This window comes from Acanthisitta chloris, unplaced genomic scaffold (genome assembly GCF_000695815.1).
Source record: "Acanthisitta chloris isolate BGI_N310 unplaced genomic scaffold, ASM69581v1 scaffold7770, whole genome shotgun sequence".
Lineage (NCBI taxonomy): Eukaryota > Metazoa > Chordata > Aves > Passeriformes > Acanthisittidae > Acanthisitta > Acanthisitta chloris.
In genome coordinates, this window is record NW_008653431.1 from 8,810 (window position 1) to 17,618 (window position 8,809).

Genomic DNA, 8,809 nt, shown 5'->3' on the forward strand with positions numbered 1-8,809 from the left:
CAGTTGACAGGCTGCTTAGGTCTTGTGAAGAAATATTTGGCAATCTTGGGAAGGGGTATTTAAATGTAGCCCTGTATATTGTCTTGTGTTGATTGATAACCATGTTTGTCTAAAGGCATTCTTTTTAACTCTTTCAGTGCTATGCTAAAAGATTATCTTCTGCTTAGTACAAGCAGAAGTAATGCAAAGACCTGGAGCCTTGCTATGAAATTTACACTCTCACTGTCTGGGGTACTTTTATTGACATGTATTTACATGTAACAGCATACTTCTCTCCCATTTCTCTCTCTCACTGTGTCATTATTTTTTAAATACATGTGGTACCAATAGGCCAAATCAGAATTTTTACTTAGCTCTTCATCTAAGAAGGATCTCTCTTTTAAGCTGGAGTTCATCCTCTTATGTCTGTCATGTCAAGTGCATTTAGGACACCAAGTATCCTAAAGATACTATCAAAATTGTAATAGTAATGCTCATGGAAGCTTATATTTTCATTTAAATATTTCCCATGTTGTTTTTGAAGATCAAGCAGTGCAGTATTGTGCAAAGGAAAGATAAAAGCAGGAAAGGGAAAGTGACTTTGGGAAAACAGGATGAAAGTGAATAATCAAAATTGTCCAGACTGAATGAAGTGCAGAGATAAACAATCAACTTTCTATGCAACAGGAAATCAGAGTTTCCTAATAATCAGAGTTTTAGTCACCTAAGTTGTTATTCATCTGAGAAGGAGATCGTCGCCTGCCATGAGCAGGAGGGGTAGGACAGTGCACTATCTAGGAGAAGCTGAGACAGGAGGAAGTATCTGTGGCATTCCCCCACTTCTTTCTGTGGTGAGCATAGCACATTGGAATTATCACACAGAGTTAATGGCGTCTCAGACTGTGTTAGCTCTAGAACAGAACCCTTACTGGTTTTATGAGTCTGGTTTGGTGTTCTTTGGTTTATTCCGTCAATATTATTCCATGTCCTCATTTTTGTGACCTTAGAAATTGTGTATGTTAACTGTAAGGAAAAAAAATGGATCCAGAGTAAAGATGGGATGGATAAAGCAATTAGCGAGAAACTAGACTCGAATTTTCCTCTCAGGAATGGGTTTATACACAGAAAGTGTGTTTTACATGGATGAATCAAAGGAGAATAATTAATACTATTTGCTATTTAAAATATATAATATAGATTCTGGCAGCTTTTCTTTTTAGACTTCTCATCTGAATGAGATTAGAGATCCCTTATCTGGCAAAAAGGACTGAAGTAGGAGAGCCATTGGGACAATGCTGTGGAGGCAAAGGACACTGAAATGGGTCTTTATTATTGTTGCTTGTAAGAAACATGCTGAAGGAGATGTTCCTTGTGCACTGTAACATACAGAATTGTGATGTTTCTTCTGCGTCATCAGTGCATTCATGCTGTCCTGTTGATTAAATCACTGGCTAGGTCAAACATTGATCAAACTCTACATTATGGTCTGCAGTATGCTTTTGCCCCTTGCAGCTGAAGGCAAGGCAGAATTCAGCACTAGATTCTAAAAACAGCAAGGGGACAAGAAGTGGTGCACACTGAGGACTGAACGGGCAATGGCTGCAGAAATTCCCTGCGTGTGTGCATATGGGAGGGTTGGCTTTTCCTCCAGACGCACCAAATGCCTGCAATAATCAGCAGCACCAAGTCCAAGCACTTAATATGAAGGAAGGAGGTAATTTATGGTGAAGGTTATACTAAAGATGTATGTCCTTGCTTTGTTAGAGAGGGTGTACAATTTTTTTATGATTTCAGCATTCTCCATGAGTGTTCTGGTAGCAGTAATAATTGGAAATATCTGTAACTAATTATTTGCTTATTTGTAATCTTTCGGAAGTCTAGTAAAGAATCTGACTAGAATGCAGTTACTGTAACTATAAAAGGGAAGAAAAAGCTCAGTGGAAAAATGGCACTGTATGAGTTAACATGTTAGCCCTTCATTCTTTCAGATCAAGCTTCCTGTGAGTAATAAAACACAAGGCAGATGAATTTGGCTGGTCTCAGTCAAGCCTCTCATGGATAGTTGCCCACACGGGAATAACTACCGCATAGATTAGCTCTGTGAATAGTTCCAGGACAGGTGTGGGACTGAACCGCATTGGCAGAACTGCACTAGGGAACTCGTGTGTGATGCTTTGCTCAGTCGTATCTGTCTTCCCTTTTCAGGAGCAATAAAATTCAGCCAAACATCTTTTTTAAGTAATTGTTTTTAGGAAATTGGAGAAAACTCAGATTTTGTGAGATTTGCAAGTATTTTATTAGACAATTAAAGGAAATGAAAGACAAATGAAAATTAAAATACCCTGAATTATTTCTTAATAGTCAACATTTCACTCCTGCGAACAGGAACAGTATTATGGCTTCTGACCCATCTTTACTAACAGTCTGAAACAAATAACAAAAATGTGCATCAGTTTTATAGCCTATGAGGGGAGAGAATGACTGCTCTCTGCTGAATACAAAATCTTTTTTGTTACTATTGAAATCCAGGCATAGTCGTCTGTGATCTGTATGAAATGAAAGGTGAACTCAGGTAAACCTTACCACTATTAACAGACCCTCATTTTTCCAGTCCCTGTCACAAGTGAAAAGATTTGTTAGATAAGGAGGACAAACTTCTCTTTCACCTCCACAGGCTCTTCTTTCTCTGTTCTTACAAAGTAGAAGTGAGTCTAAGTCACACTGTACAAGTCCTAGTGAAAAGCACATACGTTTTCAAAAACAAACTCTGCATTATCATTCCTGACATAAGAAGAGGCAACATAAATGGAACATAGGAGAAAGAGTTAATAACAGCATTTGATCAAAGAATGCTGATGCACAAGCAGATGCTGAAAACTGCTTGATACTAGATGTGTAGTGCTTGCATAAATCAGGGCTGGACCAGTTTACAGCAGCTGAATATCCAAAACGTTGTCCCGATCTGCAAAAGCAGAGGGGGGTTAAAGCAGCAAACTTCTCTGTTGAGCTCCTTGTTAGAGCCATGACTGTAGGCCAGCCTTCTTCTTTAGCAATAAGGGTAAAAGATTTCAGTCTGGGAGCTGAAACTGCTGTTTGTGCTGTGGCTGCCTCAGAATCAATAGAGGATCCTGCTCTTCAAATCTGTCACACAAAGTAAATATTTCATTTCTTGATTTACCTGGTGATTTCAGGAAATGCTTAGGCATACGAGTGCCTAAGGTCAGCTTTACAGCAGTGCTCTAGTTGCTTGCCACACAGTTTGGAGTCTCAGAGTCATATGTAAACACGGTTTATTGAGGCATTTATTTATACTGGTGTTATATTTCTTATATCCGTCTCATAGCGATTGCTATGACCATTGTGACTGACGTTTTCTGTGAGATTTTTCACTGGTGCTGTATCTAATAAAGATGATTTAGACATGCGTGTGACCATTGTGGGTATGTAACATGGCTCTAAAAATTTTACCAGCCTAGCCCTCATCTCCTTTTGCTAGAGTACTGCAGACATAATGGTTTTGTCAATGCAACTGTAGACTTTTGTCACCTGCATTAAATTTCAGACTTGTCAGTTTTAATGAATTAAATAATTTCTCTTGCTGCAGGAGCTCTCTATTGCAGGAATAGAGAGAATAATGACAGAGAACCTTTATCAGTTTGCCATTTTTGAATTTCAGTTATGCTTATAGTTGTGCATATTCTGATGATGGTGTAGTATAAGAAAGACAAGAACAGTATGAGAAAAAGATTGCTGTAATGTTACTGGAGATAATTGAGTATTTCTGCTTTGCAGGTGAATATTTACCTCCAGAATTTACAGTGAGACTTTGCATTGTTGACTCCAAATAGAAACAGGCAGCAAAGTGTGTGGAGCTTTTCTAGCTGATAACCTGTGATATCTGTTCATACAGGATTTAGTGGCCTTTTTCCAGTACAAATTTCAGTAGTACCCCAGAGGCAGTTAATGTCTAAGAATAAATGTGTCTATTTCGTTAGTCATTGTTTTCTTTATAGAAACTAGTATAGTGTTTTGCAACTAGATATAAACCCATAGAATAATAACGAGCCATATTCTGTTCTGTTCTATGTGATCGTATTTAGCTCATCACTGTAATAGCCTAGCTTCAATATGTAAAACCTGAGTGAAAGCTGCCATTACAAAAGCATTCTATGGTGTTTGATATTATGAAATGTCTTTATTTCATGCAGAGAATTATTAATATGCAGCATGAGACCTGGTCAGTCAGAGTTGCAAAGCTTTAAATTCCCTTCTGATCATGAAATTCAGGACAGTGGTTGTACCCGTGATTATTTATGAGTGCATTGAGCGTATTTATAACTCCACTGACTTTATACATACAAACAATCTACATAAGTTATTAGCAAAATGACAGCACTTGTGCTCTATATTCCAACTGCAGATAACAGTGTTGCAAAAGTTACCCTCAATGGATTGTTCTTCTAGAAATGTAATATATGGCATCTTGCTCTCAGCCTTGCTCTTTCTCTCTCTCTTTGTAACTAGTATCGTAACCTCTGATGCTTAAAACCGTAGATATATTGAAACCTAGGTCTTCCCACCAAGATTAAAGGGTTGTACTTTCATGGTCCTATGATTTTATCTACTTTAACATCTCCTATCAGAGCTACTTTAGCAAGGAGTCTACAGGTTCACTAATAGATATCAGGACAAAGCTGTCATTTTAGACTGTGTGAAAATGAGATTAGAGCCGATCTGACAAGAAGGAAATCTCCCCTTCCTTTCTGCTAGGTAATTATAAAGGTTGAATTCATGAGCCCAGTGTATTGCTTGCTTTTCAGGCAATTTCCAGTAGGAATATTCTTCTTACTATAAATAAGTACCTGTGCTCTGTAATTGCTGACAGTCATATGGGGAGCCTTATTTCTTTCCCTTATATGCATTCCTATGCTGCAAATAAAATAATACCATATTACTGGTCTTAAGTAGAGAAGAATCTTTCTGACAGTTTTTCACTGTTTACATCTTTTTGTGACATATCACTACCAATAAGGGAAAAGGAATTATAAAACCTGAAATAGCAAGAACTAGTGTGTGACCGGTCACACTGTCATCACAGATTTTTCTCCAGTATGAATATAGGTTTATTATTCTGAAAACTGGAATTATTTTACATCTGCATAACTGAAAATGTAGAGACTTATTCCTTGTTTCAAATCTTCATCCATAGAATAAAGCAGAAAGAAGATGAGCATCCTTATATCACACCAGTTGACAGTGTCACTGCCAAAGTTATTTAGGGCTGTAAATTATCAGAAACACAGTGCATGTGCAGACCTTTGTGAAATGACTGAAGTAATGCAGAGAGTGCTGATGGTTTATGAATCAATGCGTAGATATCAGTACATTGACAAATCAAATGGGGAACTACAACAAGCTGCCTATTTGTGCATGCTACCCATATCCAAAGTAGTTGCAAGAATCCACAACATTTTTGAAAACAGGATCAAAATGAGTATATTTAGACCAAAGGGGATGCCCAAAAAAGCATTTTTTAAAAGACTGATAGATTTTCATTAAAAATACTAAGGACCAGGGAAATGAAAAAGAATCCTTTACTTTTTAATATATACTGTAAAAAAATGCATTCCATAAACAGCAAAATTATCCCACTGTTGGAGCAAAGCTTCTTGATTTATTTTGATGATTAGCATGGCATCCTCTAGAGAAACTCATACATGTGCTTAGTATGTGGCCATTTTGGTACTTGAGTGTGTGGGTCCTGGGAAAATAATAAAAATAGATCCAACAAAACGATTGTCTGCTTCCAGCTCAAGTGCAAGCATTAAAAGTGCTACTATAATCAGATGACTTCTAATGAAGCTGCAGCTTAAAAGCATCTGATTTTTCTATATACAAACTGAATCTGGAATAAATAGGGGAAGGACATTGTAAGTCTGTCCGTAAAGGACACTGAAAACTGTAGCAAAAAGACTGTTGCAACTTTATATCACTTTTTTACAGAGCAGTCCATGTAGCCATGACTGACTTCTCTGGGCTTTGCTCTCCATTGTAGCAATGTAAGTCAGGAATATTTTCTCACAAGTATTTCAGTGCATATAGGTTATTGCTCCTGAGGCAAATTGACTCTGCATTACTTGATTAACACTTACTTAACATTTCTTACCAGTGTCTAAGATTCTGGGTGTTTTCCCCAAAGTTAAGAATCTTGCAGCTGTACTGCAGTCATTTAATTCTAAAACAATAGAAGTTTTTTTAGTATCTTCCTATCTTCCTACTCTACCAAAAGTGACTAAGGTATTACTCCTGTGAAATGCAGGCCTCTGTTTTATGTTGCATATGACATTGGCTCCTTCTATTGGCAGCTTGCTCAAAAATAAATTTGGGCAGCAGTCTCCTATCAACAGTTGAAGTCAAGTTCTGCAGAATTCTGCATACTTTCAATCCCAGTCAAAGTCAATGGGTTTTGAACATGATAACAGGGTCTCCACGTATATTTGAACACACAGAAATTTCTTGCAGCTATCTCCATTGGAAGAATCAAGAAGCACCAGCCATTATGTTTTTAGGTTTTTAGGTGAGAAAGATTTAATTTCAAAACATAGTATCTAAAATATAAATCTGAGACAGTTTGAAATAAAAGCCCTTTCTGAAGATCAAATTTTCTCATCATGAGTTTTTCTTTTTTATTTAAATTGTTGCTGTATTGCCTGCAAAGTCCACAAAGCAACAGCAATAAGTAATAAAAGTCATAAGAGCAGGCAGCGGGTTGTCTGGCATACAATGACAATTAAAGCAAAGACCAATCTCCCTTGGTAAATGTTGGTATGAATTATTAAATGAAGCAGTTGCAAAATACAGTCTGTCAAAAGCGGGTTCCTTTTGGAGACATGGGAGGAATTAAGATTCTTTTCAAAGGAAAGCTTTTTTGCATGTCTGTAACATCTTGGTTTCCTTGAATTGCACAACTTATTTCTGTGCTATAAGTTTCCAGACTGATTTCCCAGATAAAGAATGTGGGAATAATTTTTGCAATATGAGGTTTATTCTAGAAATTTCTCATCTATATCTGAAATTTTCCTTTGCAGGTGTTTCCTGAAGAGAAAATATTGTAATATTTTAGTGGGTGAGATTAAGTGGGCTGAAAGTATTGCATTTAGTTATTGATACGATATTTAGTGCATCTGTTTCTTTCTCACATTATGTTCAGAATTGGCTGAAAAAATTAGAAATATTTAAATTAATTTTGAATGAAATGATTCGGTGGAACAGGGTATCTCAAATGATGCATAATTACTTGTTTGCTGTTCTAAATACTATTTTGAGCTGCATAAACCCCAGAAATTTAATACCAGCCCATTGTTACAGGTAATTGATTAATTTGGATGTGGTCCAGTTTTAGGTACTTGTGTGGCTAATAGCAGCAAAATAGCTAAGAGTCTCTGTTTAATATCAGTGGCTAAAATTCCTGGAGTCAATGACTTAGATGATGGTTTGGCCTTCAGCAAAATCAATGGAAATAATTCCCACTGACATCAAAGGAATGAGATAACTTCTTCTGACTACCCTTTCCATATCCCTTATGTCTAATTAAGACTTCATTCAAGCACATCACTGAGTAGTTGCTAAAACTTTTAATGCTTATGAGGTCTTTATGCTTCCTCTCTCATGCAAAGAAGCATCCATCCAACGAATGGCCACATATAAATGCTTAACTTGTGATTTGATTGCTAGGATTAAATCTACTGTAAAGTTCTACAAGCCACCTGGAAAGGGATCTATTCCTTTTCTTCTTGCTCAGTGCACCGATGGAACATGGGTAGAGACAAGAATGCATCCCAAAGGCAGACAAAGAAATACTATACTGGCACTTGGAATCTAAACTAATACATAGAAGTTCTGAGTATAATTCAGGCTCAGTACTGCATGTTAGCATTTTTCTGCAAAACCATGTAAAAATAACTTTGAACTTAAATGATCCAAAGAAAGTCTGTAAAACCAGGTTCCAATATATATATGTGTATTTTGCATGTATACTTGCATCATTCAGGCTTGAATTCTTCACAGACCCTAATAAACTGCCTTTCTTAAATGTGTTTCTAGATATTCAGATAAAAACCAGTGAGAGATGCTGAGTATTCTTTGTGAAAAAAAAAATCATGATACTTATCCCAATAGCTGGAATGCCACCTTTATCTTTTGGCCTTCTTCTCAAATAATCAGAACATCAATCATTTTCTAAAAGCAAAAATTATTATATAGTCCCCGATAAATTATGTAAGCCTCATTTCTAGGCCCAAATGGAATTAGTTTTGACAAAGAACTGATGTATTAGTGCTGAAAATGTGTTTGCAGTGATGGAGCAGGTACAGCTGACATAAGGAAACTTTCCTGTTACTTAAGATAAATTAATTAACTGAGTTTGGTCATTTGGAATAGCAAAAAAAGGATTGACCAGAGTTGAACCATACCATAGGATTCATATCTTCTTCTTTGATAGAGAATGCACTGACTACAACATCACTGTCTTCAATTAGAGCTTTGGATGAATAATTAAGAAGAACACATGGCACTGAAGTAACAGTAAGGATCTATTGAATGCTGCCAGAGTTTTTGTGCAGGCACCTATTCATAAGGTCTCCTATATATAAAATATGCCTTATATATAAGATTATGTGTGTATTTCAGAGCTTATATTCATAGTTTCTATTTCCTAAACCCTTACAAATGTCTAAATTTCCATTGGCTTCAGCAAACCACATTCACATAAGAGAAGTATATACATTGCAGCCAACAGTTAAAATCACATAGTGTAGAAACCTCTGGAAAG